This window comes from Sebastes fasciatus, chromosome 13 (genome assembly GCF_043250625.1).
Source record: "Sebastes fasciatus isolate fSebFas1 chromosome 13, fSebFas1.pri, whole genome shotgun sequence".
Taxonomy (NCBI): domain Eukaryota; kingdom Metazoa; phylum Chordata; class Actinopteri; order Perciformes; family Sebastidae; genus Sebastes; species Sebastes fasciatus.
In genome coordinates this window covers 7,317,024-7,334,052 of record NC_133807.1, presented here as the reverse complement: position 1 = coordinate 7,334,052, position 17,029 = coordinate 7,317,024, and positions in this window count along the sequence as shown.

Below are 17,029 nucleotides of genomic sequence, written 5' to 3'. Positions count from 1 at the left end.
TAAATTAAAAAGAATTCTCTAACTTTAGAAAGTGTTTTAGTTGCCTAACCATAATTATACTTTAAGCATAGTTTATTTGCCATAACCACAAGATTTCCCTGACTTATACCATGCGTACGTATTGTAGAAACTACATTAGAAATGTCGACAAAGTGTGTCAGAAATGAACATAATCTGGGGTTTTGCTTCATTTTTCCAATACTGACGTTCTTGTCTGGCGATAGGGTTGAAGTGACTCAAATTCAAAACCTGTTCCTACTCAAATGAATCACTTGAGTCAGTAGTGCAGCAGCAGGGATGAAAACGCATTTTTGTCCCAAAGCGTTTTTTAACGGTTGACTTTACAGCGTTGTGATATACAGAAGAACCTTTTTAAGCACTATTATAATGGACCCAGTTCCCTTGGACTGACTGTAATGGTGCATCACAAAGCCAGTCTGGGATCTCACAGTTACAGCTGAACAAAGTAGTGCAGTTTTGATTTTTCAGGGCCCTGGTAGCTCAGAGGGACCCCTTGCTGGGCGCTGATCCCTGTTCTTTGGAAGAAAAGCACTTATTATTAATAATTCAGCACAGGACCCACTTTATTATCAGATGCAGTGCTTTGTCCTCTCAGTGAGAACCGTGGAGACAAAGAGCGCTATTAGGAAGGGGGAGGCAAAGATTTAGCAGGTGTCAGTCAGTTCATTAACACCCACTCTTGTGCAACATAATTTAGTCCTGTGTACTGTATGTGAACTCTGATCAACTTTTTCTATCCATGAATTAAAACATTGGGGGCCAGATTTACTAAGGCTGAGTGTTTGCCTCTGTCCTCATTTCACATGCATTTAAAGGGTAACTTTGGTATTTTCCATATTTTTGTGTCTAAGTGACTAATGAGGACAACATATTTTTTAAAGTGCTCCAATATTGAGGGATAATGTAAACGCTCGGGAAATTTCGCATCATCAATGTACGTCCACTAAAAGGGCTTGTTTTTGCCACTGACAGGCTCACATTGCTAGTATAAGTGTCTGACAACATTATGGAAAGGACCCTACAGAGAAATAAAACATTTTTTCTTGACCTTTCGCTGTTTGTCATTGTGTCATGTGACTTGTTGCAGGAAAACAACGATGGAAACGTGAGTGCGAGTTGGAGAGAGGAGTCCCGGTGTTGTCAGAGTTTGTTGTGTTGGGAGTACAGAAAGCATAGCTTAGTGTTATCTAAAAGATTTTCAATGTCACGGCTGATTATGTAGATGATTTCGACAATGTGGATGCGAGGCGAGATTTCAGAACGAGGCTTCTCTGAGGGAACAGACAGCCCGATTAGCAGCTGCCGGCTGCAGCGTTATCGCTCAATACTGGACGAATTTCAGAAATTGTTGTCCCCATTAGACACAAAAACATGGAAAAATAGGATCCAGGTTGAAAAATACCTAAGTTTCCCTTTAAGGGAGGATCATGCAAATGGGAGAGAGGTTGATTATGTATTCTGCTGGATTTACTATTTCATAAACACAGCACAGATGGGATTTACAAGAGCCACAAGGAAGACTGTAGAGGGAAAAGAAACATGCATTAAATATAGGCTTGCATATAACTAACACCTGATTATTATAAAGAAAAATGAAGCGATTTGGCCTTTATTAATAAACACAAAAACTGATTACTGTAACACAAATGAATAGAGTACAGATGTAGTTTGTGTTGATCAAACTTGAATTTGAACTTGACCATCGATGAACTGTAAAACCACTGCAGACTGCAACTTAACTTTTCTTTGTATTGCTTTATTGACATCATTGAACACCATCTCCACCTCCACCTGCTCAGGCTCTGTTCCTCTCCCTTCACCGATGGGATCTTGTGTACTATGCCAGAGTTTCTGCCAGTGTGTTGGCAGCCCGCCGGGCCTAAGCATCGGGGAATTATTTATTTTTAAGATGTTATATAAAATAAAATTTGTTATACAATTTTGAGCTGTCAGTGAATAAGTGCTACAACTCCTCAGAACCCATCGGCTTCCGGTCTAACGACGGATAAGCCTCTGGGGGCAACGGCCTATATTTTTGGGGTTCCGGTGTAGCCAGCAGATATCCAGGCCAAGACTTCCTTTTCCGTGCGCTGTTCATTGTTTACAGTCCGATTAGCAACTTGAGATGTGAGACTGGAGTTGGAGTTGAGAGACGACGTGTACGACTGGATTGTTTCACAAGTAGCCAGTTTTACAAGCTAATTTTAAACCAATAAAAAGCAAAATCATCATCAGACGATAGCCGGTGGGTTCCAAGAATACTTTTCGGCCAATGCGTTTTGCTCTCCACACGGACTGTTTACCTGCATTCAACCAAAGCCTATTCGAACGTGATTGGTCAATACTACTCGAAAACCGGAACGCTTCCGGTACCAAAAATCTTGTCCCGTTGCCCTCATATTCTACATGTGAATGCAGAATCTGTTTATAGAGATTACCGAAGGGGCCCCGAAGTTAGCCACAACGTCAGCTCAGACTCGCTTAAGGCGGACCAGCGCTATTCTCATTAGTGACAAACCGCTCCTCAGAGTTTTGCACCCATGTAAACATGCAAACAAGCATGTAAACATGTTCTAGTAGAAAACCCCAAATTCAAGGATAAACCTGGAAATGAGCATAATATGTCCCCTTTAATGCAGCAATAAATTAATGAAAGCCAAACATGCAAATAATGTGTGTTCCCTAAATGCTGACTCAGTACAACTTAATCTGGCCTATTTTTTTTACATGTATTTCATGAGGCTTCATACCTCAATAGCTGAAAGCACCATAAACAGAGTCCTCATTAAATTACATTACACCTGTTAACTCTCATTCTGATTTCTGCCCTCTTCAACGTTGTTTCCACTTCATCATATGACCACCAGGGTGGGATTGGCTGCATATCATGGATTATTCTGTTAATACATTCTGCTATATGCTGCTAAATGTGATTAAAACACACTGAAATCCAGAACGAATACCTACTTAATAGAAGCAAGAAGATATGGAATGCAAAGACAGCTGTAACCTAAAGCAGAGGTCACACATCAAAGGACAGGACCCAGAAATGTACACATGATCATGACCTAACTCTGCCTCCCCCCTGTGCATCGCTGCAAAGCACACAGCAAACACTGGCCTATTGTTCCTGCCTCTGCATTACTTAGCATATATTCTCCCCTGAGTCATTCTATATACATGTATTTGGCTTGATACCACACACTACTGCAGACATGAAAACAGTGTGCTAAGCTGTTGCTATAATTAAATCCCATGATTGAAACCTGAGGGATTATATGTTTTTTGTTCTCGGCTCTAATCACCATGCGCTGCTATACGTCAGCCATGTGGGTACGACTGTCGTGCTCTTTTCATTACGCCTAGTGTAAAGCGGTGCTAATGTCACAGCATGCAGACCTGTGGGTGAACGCCGAAGCCTTGCTTTGTCCTCGGCCCCTCTGCCGCAGCCTGGGTGGGGGGGGGGGGTTGAGCCTCATACACACCTCGTACAGTAGCTCATACAGTAATTGCCATTTACACAGCCAGAGGTTTAACATCCTAGAAATACCCGTGTCAGCTTGTCTCCTCTCAGCTGGATGAATCTGCCTTCACTCTTTCAGCTCAATCTCTTTTTCTGTTTTTCATCCACTTTTTTTTTTACTCCATGAAGCGCCGCAATATCACAAATAATAAGGCTGCATGTGAAACGGCCATTTGAAATATTGAGTGTGGTGGCAGTTTTTATTCGGGTTATTATGTTCATGCAGCAGTCAGGAGGAGGCCATTTTCAATCTTCAGTCATCAAAGCAGTTGTCTGTGGCAGATGTGCTCTCTGATCACACACACACACACACACACACACACACACACCTACATGCAGCTGTTTATTGTTCCTGTCAGGTCAGGTGGAGGCCAGGTAAATAAAGGTAAGTTGTGTTTCTCAGCTCTGCATACTGATTGTTTCCCATCAAGCATTAAGAAACCTAATGTGATGGAAAACAGCTACGCATTTGCCCCCGCATGCTTCCTCTTCCTCGCTTTGATGGCGACTGCCGGTAACGCCTCACTGATTATTCCTTTTGTATATGTGCACGTGTGCATGCATGGGGGTGCGCGGTGTATGTGCATGCATGTTGAGCAGCACTCACACTGGATTAATTAGAAGCAGTGAATGTGGCTAAAGTGAATATTTTCAGGAGCAATCCTTCATGTTAAACAGAGGAGTTTAAAGCAGGTGCACTCCTGATCCCCAACGCATCACCGGGAGCTTTCAACCTGCTGCTCACACACACACACACACATACACACACATACACTTCCAGCTGCTCGAGCAGCCCAACGGGCAGAGTTTGTTTACTGTTGCCGAGCCGGGCTGGCCCAGCGTGGACCAGGATGAGTTTGGTTTGAGCTGAAAGTAGTTTCTTCCGATGTGCCTGCACTCCGCTGGAAACCTCTTTCTCCGTCTCACAGTCGCTGGTGATGATTAGCATGAATGATAGGACTGGTGCATTGCAACACTGGAATGTAGTTGCTTGCATACTAAAAAGCAGTCATGCTTTTTGTCTGTCTCTAAAAAGCTAAAATTAGATCCATCCTCCTGAATATCAGAGAGGTTTTATACACACTTTGGCTTCCTCTCACCTCAGCTACTGCAGTGTGTTATTTACATGCCTTTATCAGAAAGAGGTAAAACTAAGAAGCAGAGACTTATCGCTCCTGTTTTTAACATCTCTTTAATGGATGTCAGGTGTTTCAGAGGTGCTTCTTTAGATTGTACTTATACATTTTGCATTGCCTGGCCTGGAGTTATCGCTGAACTTTGGGTGCCTCTCAAGTCTGTGTGCAAAACTTGAGATCCCGGCAGAAAGCTGCTGCTTGTTCCCAAAACACTTAAAGACACAAGCTCTAGACCTTGTGACCCTGTGTTAATTGCAGAGATGTAGACTCCTCGCGTCACAAATATGATGACTTAAAGCTTCAGTAGGCAGAATGATTTTGGCATCATTGGGCAAAAATATTCCATAATAACCTTTCAGCATATTGTAATTAAAGTGTTCTGAAAGAAAACTAGACTTCTGCACCTCCTCATGGCTCTGTTTTCAGGCTTTAAAAAAATCTGCAGCAGTGTAATAAATAAGACGTAATGAGAAACTACTCAGTGTGATGTGTCACTTACTTGGGGATGCACAAAAAGAGAAACTAATTAATTATGTAATGAGTAGGTAATGAGTTGTTACCGGTTTGTGTCGCTCGGGGACTGGTTCAGAGTTAACTACCCATGAAGAAAGTGGTCGCTATTCCGATTCACACATACTTATAAACTAATCATTACCTGATGATTCATTGATGTCTCCCAGTCTGTTCTCCAGTACCTCATCATTATCTACTATACAATCCTCGAATCAGAGTTATTCAAGAACTACTCGTCAATGATTCATCAACAGTGATCAGTAAGGACCAGAAAAGCCTCATGTAAACCTCACACATCAATATACTTTGATTTATTAGCAATTTCCAAAATCACCTGCAGCTAACACCTTCACATTGGCAATAAGGGTAGAGAGAGAGTATGCCTGTGTGACACACACACACACACACACACACACACATATCTGATATGAAAAGGGTGAGATGAAACCACGATGTGTATGGGGGGTGCTTTATAGGATGGCATGGTGGGAGAGTGTCAGTGATTTAAAACAATGAGATGTTTTCAAGTTAATTGGAAGCCGACGCAGCATGTCCCTGCCTTGTTCTGCCTCCCTCGCACACACAGTCTCCTGTGACACCCGGCCGCTTTGTGGAGCCGCGTGCGAAGGTCTCTGTACTCTGCTGCAGTTAAAAAGACCCCGAGTGAAGGCTTTTCCCCGGAGCCCCCAAGGGGAGGTCAGCATGGGTTTTCACACGGAGTATGTGTGAGGAGAGATTCCTTTTTGATTTAGATTTGCCCAAATTTCTCTTCATGCTTTCATTGTGAACCTGCTTCAAAATACACTAATGGGGCATTTATGATAAGTGCATTTATAACGGCAAATGTGTTCGTGTGGATCAATTATCCCCTTTACACCTGGCATTTAAATGTGTTTTGGGTGATTGGATTGCAATCAGATATTGCTTGAACACATAAAAGTACAGGTGTAAATGCACCCTAAATGCATTGAGGACGGTTTGTGATCCGATCAGCCAAATCACTTCCAGAGGTGGTCAGTGATGCGTTGTGACCACATTGAACACAAAAGTGTAAATGCGTGTAAATTACGTTTTCAGTCTACGTACCCACACTGCGTGAGCAGAAATACGTAATCGCTCACTCGACCCGTTCGTTTGTTTGAGCTGTGCAGAGCGATCGGATCTCGATGTGGACACTGGAGACACATATTAATACCAGGTGTAAATGTAATCAGGTTAAATCATATCATGATACAATCTGGATACGAGACACATTTTTAATGCCAGGTGTAAAGAAGTAGTGATTCAAAATTGTCTGTTCTTACACTTGGAAAAGATGACGTCAGGAGTTTCAATTATGTCCAGAGAGTTGATCTCAATTTAAAAAAAGTAGCACGCTGCATATTTATGTTTGCCATATCTCTTGAGAGAACATTTGTTTCTGGAGAAGCTGCTTCAGATCACCCATCAATTGTTACATCTTTAAAGATCCGATGTGATCGGCTATGATTGAGACGCTAACAAGTACGATAAAAGTTTCTATACTTGGATGCTTTGCACATTTTTTGCAAATGTGCACAGAATTTGTGATGTGGCACCTTGACTGCACCTTAAAGGTGCTAAATTTGATATCCTGAGTATTAATATAGCAGCCAACAAATATTGTCTATGTAAAGACTACCTGAGCAGAGAATGAAGTCAATCTCCCTCTGTGTGTGTTGTAATCTGAGTTTCTCCTTGTTTTGTTGAAATCACCGGGCCGGCCCTTGCGTGCTCTTAGTGCATGTGAGCGTGCCCCACTGGCTAGCTCACAGCCATTGCTCTGCACTCCTCTCATACGGTGGTTACAGCTGATAACGCCGTCCCGACCAACGGCGTCGTGGCTGGAACGTAGCACCCACCCTTCCGTTCCCCCCCACCCCAGATTAACACTATTATCTCTGTCAGCACTTTCACCTTTGTTTGCACTGTTAGCGCTAGTAGCACCATTAGCCGCGAGCCACCAGCTCGCCATCGCCATGTTGAGAGGCCATAAAAACGCTCCCAATCCTGTATTTAACACATTTAATAAACCGTCCATAGTTAAAAGGTGGGAGGAGAACAATGTAACAAAAAACAGGATTTACTCCGTTTCTTCTGTTTAAGTCGATGCAAATCATCAAGTCAACTATGGTGCAGGGTTTTTTCCTTACTCACTGACACTGAGTCTCAGCTGCACTCAATGCTGCAACTGGTGATCAGAAGATATGTATAGAAGACTACTGTTTACAGTGTCCAGCCACCAGGGGTGAATGCTTTTCCACTATGGGACGGATACAGAGGGCTACGTAGAAAGTAGATTTGAACAGTTTTTCTCATGCTCAAAGTAACTGAATGCTACTGGAGGGGACCAGGCTGACTGGCTGTGAACGCTCAAACCGAAAGGTGAAACTTTGACTGAAAACAAACGGTGTCTCTGTGGATAAAGTCAACATGAGGGGACACAGCATGTCCAACCCCTCCCCCCTTCGTCATCTTTCCTTTTGACTCCATGTAACATAACAAAGGTTCATCCTTCCTCCAGCGGTTGGTCCCATTAGACCGGTGAAATCAAAGGAATTCATTCCCATCTTTTCATCCTGCTGTTGTTCACAGACAAAGGTAGACAGGCCTTCTGACAGCTTCCTCATTATCACCAGAGCCGTTGCCATGGTTACAGTTTCATTATATTTCGGTCAAAATGTTCTCTAATCATTCTTAAACAAAAATCCCCGTCATTCACTGAATACTTTCTGTGCTTGGATCCGCCATGAAGCAGCTCCAAGGTCACTTTGCGCATACTTGGTTGTCTGTTTATTTCACTGTGAATGTTCCTGCAGAGACGAGATGAATAGAAGGAATGTCTCATTGTAGTCACATTTGAATGGCTGGAATAAAGTTTCAAAACCAATAGATTACATAACGTTTAACATAACATCTTGATTATTTACTAGTTTGTGGCGTCAGTAGTCTGGTCTGTAATTATATTCTCAGGAGAAAAAGAAATGCCCTTGTTCAGCCATGTTGTACCTCTTCTCCATCTTATTCCAGCGTCCTTTATTCCTCATCTGTCCGATCCCTCTGGCTCCCCTGCTGGGTCTCATTTCCATGTTGGGGCTGAGAGACATTCACCTCCACTTAGCACTGTAATCAGTCTCCTCAGGCAGACAAGTGCTGCAGTTCATGTGTTCTCCCTCTTAGGCTGGAGTTGATGACGTTACTCGCTGTCGTCACCGCTGCTCTGTTCCTCTTGCTTCCGACGTACACACACATACTATGCACAGGCTCTGCTCCAACTGGCTCTAGACAGGGACATTTGCGTCGGCCACCGTTGCTCTCCAACACACTTTGCACACACGAGAGGCTTCAGTTGGTTGCAATCTCCTCATCTAACCGCTATACAGTAGATACTGCCAGATTACTGGACCTTTAAGTAATTTCCATACTCTTAAACTTCATTAGATTCGTCACATACAGGTTTATACATGAAATTTGACCTCTGCATTTAAGCCATCCTAAGCAGTGAGCTGCTGTAAAGCAGTGTTTCGCTCAAGGACACTTCAACATCTACACAGTAGGAACTGGAGATTGAACCGCCAACCTTGTGGTTGAAGGACGACCACTCTACTGAGCTACAGCCGCCCCAGTATACATAAGAGTACTCACAAAATGAAATCTAACATAACAATAGGGTCCGACGTGAACACCCAAGCGAAAATGCGGGTAGGGGTAAGCCCACCTTTCTTTGCTGCCCAGAGATTAGCCTACATAAAGAAAAAACATATCCACAAACATTAAAGGTGCTCTATATGATATGTCTATGTAAAGATATAGAGGAGTAATGTCTACCTGAGCAGAGAATGAAGTCTCTCTCCCTCTGTGTGTGTTATAATCAGAGCTTCTCCATGCTTTGTTGACATATCCAGGCCGGCTACGCGTGCTTTTAGTGCATGTTCGTGCATGTGAGCGTGCCCCACTGGCTAGCTCATGGCCACCACTCATATGGCACTCACAGCTGATAACGCCGTCCCGACCGACGGCGCCAGCGCGGAAGTGTAGCACACACCCTCCGGTTCCCCCCCAGGTTAACATTGTTAGCTCTGTCAGCAGTGTTGCCTTTGTTTTCAATGTTAGCTACGAGCCACCGGCTCAGCTATCGCCATGTTGAGAGCTGTGCGGAGGCAACAGAAAGGCTCCCAAACTCGCATTTCACAATGGTGCGTGCTAACACTGCTAGCAAATAAGGTGATGAGAGATTGCCCATGGTCTGTCTCCGTTGATTTCTCCTTGTGCTTGATGCGCAAATGGTTAATCATCAAACTAGTTGTTCTGTGATATGAAAGTTTAATGTTACATAGCTTGCACTGCACATTCATTTTGTTTAGTGTGTCGAAATACTTCCAAACATCACTCTTTTGCCTGGTCGCCTTTCTGCCTGTAATGTTAGATCGAGTGATGTCTGACTGAAAACGTTGAATGTTATCTGCGGCTGTGCAGCTCTGTAATTTTTGCTATATGGATTTCTGCACATATTCATAGATAGCAGTTACATTAGCCTTATAGGCTCTGCAGACACATTAATTGGATTTTAAATTGGATTTCTATTCATTTATAACTGAATTAAGATGAATATTTTAGTGAGTGTGTGTGTGGTGGGCTATCCTGATGAGCCTTTGTTCCTCATCCTGACACAAGATTTTGAGTTGAGCACTTCGACTCTACGCTTTTATATACAGATGATGAAATAAAAAGTAAAAATGACGAAATGGAACAAATTTCTTAACACAGGTATCCAGAGAAATAGATGACTGTTAAATCAAATTTTATTCATGCAGGGTCTCTCCTGCAAGATTGTGTTGCAAAGGGCTTCACTAAGAAATGAAAAACATCTACATAAGAGACAGAGATCAGTAGTGGAAACAGCAATGGCTCTGTCCTAGCTTAATCTTTGGCTAACCTGATGTTGTACTTCCTATAAACAAAGCCGAGCACAGCTGAGTAGATGTTTGATAGAAATAAATATAAAGAAAAGTGAACAACTGCCCTCCAAAAAGAAGCAACAAATGTTTTACAACCACTTTTCATGCTTATCGTTTATGTTTTATACTTAAAGATTGTGGCTTTTGGGTGGTGTTTCACTTTAAGAATGTCCGTTAGCAGCGTTAAAGGAACAGTGTGTAACATTTAGGGGGATCTATTGGCAGAATGGAATTTAATATTATTAAGCATGTTTTCTTTAGTGTACCTAAAAATAAGAATCGTTGTGTTTTCGTTACCTTAGAATACTGTTTTTTACCGTTTATATCTACATAGGGATCATGTCCCCTCATGGAGTCCGCCATATTTCTACAGGAGCCCAGAACGGGCAAACCAAACACTCTGGGCCATTCGTGTTTTCACGTCGGCCACTGTAGTTCTCCTACACGCTTGGAAAATGGGAGAAGTTTCAGTTGATTGCAATCTGCAACCTCGCCTCTAGATGCCGCCAGGTCCTACACACTGCACCTTTAAATTATTTTTTAGCACCATAGAAACTCAAACACAAAATGTCATTGGTTTCCACGTATACAACATGTCGCCATGAACTCTAGGATGTTTAGACCTATTGACTTTTCTTTTCCTTTGCAAACAGTGACATTGGGAAACCATCACACAAAACATTTTACATCTATTCTGACGACCTTAATTATTTATGGTGCTGCAGGGATTGAGTATTTAATTGGCCTCCTGCAGTCACTTCTGGGTACATGTGACAGGGGCTTGTTGGCAGTAAATAAGACTTTTTGTTTCTTCCTGCTGCCCCTTCCTTTCTCCCATCTTCAAATACAGCTTGATTGACTTGTTTTCTGATGAGACTAAAAACACTAAGTCCTCTATAATTTATGCTCTGCTGAAATAAACACAGCCACTTAAAAATCATGCTGTAATTTTTCAGCATTTAGTTTGCCAAGAGGTGGCAGAGGACAACTCCGAACCTGCAACATCCATTTTAACTTAATTTCGTCCCACTTTTTTTCCCCAGCTAATTAGTGTTCCTCCCAAATGAGACACATTGTTCTGCTATAAAGGCCAACGCCAGCCAAGGCTGCGAGTTATGCAACGCTCCGTGCTAACTCACTGTAATAAATGACTTACCCCCCACTTCCCTTTTACTTTTAAGACACTTCTCCCCAACTGCTTCTCTCCCGTGTGCTGGTATTTTCCTTTTTAAAAATTGACATTTACGGAGAAAACAAGCAAAAATGCCAGGCCTTGTACCTCCAGCTGTATTCCTGTCTGTATTTGCTGAGTGGTTTCATGTTTCAACGGTGAAAAAAAGCTTAAAAGTTACGTATTTTGACACATTTGCAGCCTGAAACATTTCAGTATTCCCGTTGGCAGTAGTGGCAGGCACGCAAACACGTTTGCAGTTTCTATAACTCTAAATGAGTCCTGAGGAGAGCCGATGAATTAACATAATGCTCGTATTGATTGTGAGTGGGCTCTGCCAGATGCCCTAGCACTGTGATAGAGACCACAGGATTTTAACTGAGCTAAACACTGAGGTTAAATGCATGATTTAATCAGAACCATCATGATTAACTGAGCCCTGCCCTCTACTGGGAGTTGATAACTTCAGTGGCTGACGCCGCAGTGGCTGCTGGGAGTAGCACATACAGTAAGATTTTGTCTGGAACAACAATCCAAAACAGGTTTTCGACACATTGCATGCAAAAACACGGCCTTGTGTGAGCATCTGAGGTAGGAACGCTGACAATAGGCCTGCATGACGGATCGTGAGGCTCTTCTCTGCCTCCCCTTCTTGACTTCAGTGTGTCAGCACTTTTACTTTGAAGGCGAACCAGCATCCATCTCATGATGTACGAGAACCCAAAGAAAGATTCTCCTCTCGGGAGAGCCTCTGTTCTGAGGAGGCTATTTAGAGCTTTTTTCCTCCGCCAACGCTCACACCGCTGAGGCTCCTCGTCTGCTGTTTTCCTGTCTGATTCTACAAGCTCTCCAAATGTTTGAGTCAAACAAAACTATCGAAGTGCTGCAGGAATGAGTCGTAAACCCCAGAAATGAGTTAGCATTTCAGCACTTCCTGTTCCCGTTATCTGGATGTCAATTGGTTTTGTAAATGGGTTTTTAGTTTGATGCCTGAAATAAGGTCTGTGGTTAACACAAGCTGAAGAGATTTTAACGTTTTGTTCTACGACATGAAGTACGTCAGTAAATATCCCACTCGTGAATTTTGAAGCTTTTACGTGTATTTAAAAAGGCGGTTGCTAACAAGTGGCTAAATGAGACTACTAAACGTCATCACGCCGACTCGTCCGCCTTTACAGCCTCGTTGTGTATACTCGCGCTCATGCGACCGTGGTGTAGTTTGTCTATAGCCTAACGTTAGCTTTTTACTTCCGGCGGTTGCATTCACACTTTAAAAATCATAAAAGTGGTGTTCATTTGTGAAGGTTATCTTGCTGAACAAAACGTGTCAGTATCATAAACGTTTCATTTGCCACAGAGATTATTTTCTGCAATAATCCAAAACCCAATGGAAAAATCCTATTGGCTTTTTGTGGAGGGAACCGGGGCGATGCTAACTTCCTGGTTGGCCTACAAAAACATGTCATCCCTGCACCTTTCTATACCTTCATCAGGCAACCTACCGTGTATTCAGAAATGACACTGTAACCTTCTTCAAATTAATAGATGAAACAAACAGAAATGTCATATTTCCATCATATTTTCCTCATGGTTCTCCACCATTTGAGGTTTGACCGGCGCTCTTTTAATTACATCATCTCGTTGAACCCTCTTCCTCTGCAATAATTTAATGGCACCAAACTGGAGAATTAGCACCATCTTGATGCACCCAACTCCTTATTTCCGTATAACCATAGGGGATGGAAATGCACATAATTAGCATTTTCTTTTGCAGATTTTCTGGAAATTTGGTTCAAATTTGGGCTACATTTGCATGTAAACCTGGCTATAGTTTTAGAGATCACAGCCTCGATGTCTCTCTCTTTTTCGCCCCTCTAATGAGAGAAAAGATAAGCTGTTTCAGAAGAACTGATTGAGTTACAGGGCAATTACTGTTTATGTTCTTTGATGCATGCATAATAGATCTTGAGAGTCACACAGATGTGATCCTCTCTCCGCCTCGCTCTGACTCACCAGGATGTGCAACAGAACAGCACCCCTGGAGTGTATTGCTCAAGGACACTTCAGCAGGGTAGATCTAACAGAGCCCTAAAAACAAAAAAAGAGGAGGAGAGAGAAAAAGAATGAGCTCATGTTCAAACCAGCATGTGAACAGAGGAGGCCTTGGATCCAGGTTTTTGTTGGGAGTGAACACACAGCAGGTTTCTCAGAGCAATAGTCCCCTGTGGAGTTTCAGATGGAGCTGTCCACATACTGCACGCCACGGATACATGTGCTGCATCGAAGAGGTTTGAAGGCCGGCTGTGCCGTGATGCACACATCCGTGAAAGCTCACTGTTAATGACCCGCAGTACGGAACGATGAGCATGACTTCTCCTTTCTGTCCTCTCTGCCTCATTGTCCTACTGTATACCCGCTGCTGTACCAGGACCTGGAGCATTGTCTGCTTCTAACCCTGAGAGAGTCGATGCAGAGAGCCTGTCACAGCCAAGCCTCTCAGATCATTTATTATTGATTCAGCAGATATGAGGTGGGTGGAGAGGGGAGGACAGAAAGAGACAGAGAGTGAGAGAAAGTCAGTCATAAGACCTATTTAGAAAAAAAAGAGTGGAAGGAGAAAATGTAGGAATGAAAAGTATGAATTTAAAGTCCCTGTGCTAAATTAGTGAAACAGAGCAGTGATGACACTTGAACAGACGGACAGTTGGTGAAAGATAGATGGAGTTGTGGTGGGGCGTGAGGTTATGTGGGACTCGTAGCCTCAAAGCTTTGCCTTGTAGCAACACGCTCCCTGCGTCCTGCAGGCTGTTGTGCCAGAGGCAGAAACCTCTCCATGTTGTCCTTCATCCGCAGTGTTTCCAGTCTTGGGTCAGCCCTGCCGCTCAGGCGCAGAGGCTCTCTGGGGACACAACTGGCTGCACTCTGTCAAAACACACCATGCCAGGGAGGGGATGGAGAGTGGCTTTGTAAAGTCAACATTAGTCAGTCGGATGGATCTGCAGACAGCAAACACTCTAAAGCTGAAGGTCTTATATACAATATAGTGTGCCATTGAGTGAGTTTCTATCCACCTGTTTTATTCACATGTTTAAGTTGTACATAAAAAAACTGTGGAAAATTTTTACAAGACTTGTCCTCCCAAGAAGAACAGCAGCATATGTCGTTTCAGCCCCGAAACGACATATGTTTACGTCCAAGTGAGAAAGCTCTCTAACGGCCGTTACTAATTATGGCGAGAGCAAATGACCATGACCTTTCGTAATAACAAAGGTTGCAAATTAAATTAAATGAAACAACAAAAAAAAACGCAACAAAGCTACTTGGTTAGGTTTAGTAAAAAAAACATAATGGTTTGTCTTAAAATTACAATGTAAGTGAACGTTGACTTTTAGGGACACTAACCGCGGCCTCCTGGGGAAAAGTCTGGTGTTTCTTGCACCCATCCACTTCCCCGCATGCCCGCCCATAGTGGACTTTCTCGCTTGTTATACTCGTTATACCACGTAACTGTCAATAACTTTATTATTAGGACTGTCAAAGTTACGCAACTGTGTGCAAACGCAAATTTGTTTTAACAACACTAATTTCTTTGACGTATCAACGCAACTTGCGATTTTTAGGATATAGCGGGCTCAGTTTTAAAGCTAGAGCGAAGATCCTCACATCATATGAAACTAGAATACCCGAATGAATCCATTGTCATACTAGATTGTTGCGAAAGAGCTTAAATAACGCTCCAAATTTATGCAAAATGATGGCGAGGAAAAACTGGTATGGCCGTTTTCAAAGGGGTCCCTTGACCTCTGACCTCAATATATGTGAATGAAAATGGGTTCTATGGGTACCCACGAGTCTCCCCTTTACAGACATGCCCACTTTATGATAATCACATGCAGTTTGGGGCAAGACATAGTCAAGTCAGCACACTGACACACTGACAGCTGTTGTTGCCTGTTGGGCTGCAGTTTGCCATGTTATGATTTGAGCATATTTGTAATGCTAAATGCAGTACCTGTGAGGGTTTCTGGACAATATTTGTCATTGTTTTGTGTTGTTAAGGAATTTACAATAATACATACAGTATATACATACATTTGCATAAAGCAAGCATATTTTCTAACTCTAACCCTAACCAAGTCAAACCTTAACTATTGCGTTCCATTTTTTAAACAGTAATACCCACGTGTAATTCCTCTCTTTTGGTTTGTCATATTAAACCATTTGTTCCAATATGTGTCCCCTAAAACCACCACAACTGCATGACTGTACAGGCTACTTTTTCTACAAAGCCTGAGCTGATTGCTTGTAATTAGGCCCTGAAGATGTTTGCCTCAGAGCAGAAACACATTACCCGTCTCATGTCTTTCAATGGAGGGTTTTTATTATCCATCAACATTTCCCTTATGCCCAAATAAAGTAGGAGTCTGAATTAGTTTTTAACTCATCTCATTTCCCCTTCCTCTTCATACATGTGTTACAGTAGGATGTCCATTCAGAGAAACATCAGCACAGTTCATTATGTTCAGTTTTTACGCACACAGAAACCCTCTTTGATTGAGGAAGCTGTTTCTCCTGTTGTCTCTGTCATCATCTCTGGCAGAGGCAATATTGTTTGTGTTGATACGCATGATCGCAGCGGTTGAATCTCAACACGCTGGGATCCATATTACAGTGTGAAGCAGAGCCAGAACCTGTTTGGCAGTCTGAGAGAAGTGCTGGCAGGATGAGGCCCAGGGCGAAGACATCAATCACGGCGCCGCACTGGACCCACCGAGAACTGACGGTGTCAATGGTACTACCATGGCCACCATCAATCACTCGGACACTCTTTACAGTCATGAAAATACAGTTAACGCATGCAGGGAATATCATCCAGTTTAAAAAGTCTGCTGCATTTTGAGAGAAGAGAAATCAAGCTGAAATGTCAAGAAGACAAAATAATTACAGGTCATGATGTGAAGTTATCACATCATTACCACTGGCCGCACCGCCTAACCAGCCTCAAAACTCTGCTCCACCCCTGAGTGTGTATCCGGCTGATGTACAATTAAACTCTAACCCTCTCTATGGATCTCTAACCAATGTTAATTCAGTGGAAATGAGAAGGTGAGCAGATAATGGCTCAAGCAGAGCCATCCACTGCAGTGAGCTCAGTTATGAGGTACTGCAATGGTTATAATGGGCTAAGAATCACACTAAAAACTTTGTCTGACACTGTTGGAAGACCACTCATACAGACCTGTTGGCATGGGCCACATCCCAATACTGACTAGGTACACACAACTTTCAAAGTGGGCCATGTAGTTGGGGATATATTTCCAACAAATTCTCATCCCAACTCCCCTCGGCGTCACTTTTCGGTCGCAGTAATCATGTGCTTAACATTGTGAATTAAACTAAAACACTAGGTTGGGCTTTTAATTGGGCCCACAATTTTGTGCAACACCCCTGGATGCTAAGGGCATCAGCTAAAATTTTGCCTAGGGCACCAAATTGGTCAGGGCCGGCTCTGGCTCTGGGATTGAACACGGGCTAATATTTCTGATTAATATTAAGCAAAGTAATGTTATGTATACTAATGCAGACCTAGATCTGATGATCCGCTTTGAGAGGACTCAAGAATACATAATAACTGTCTGAAAGGAAACAATTGGAAACTAGCATGATAGCTTTCTTGAAATGAACATCC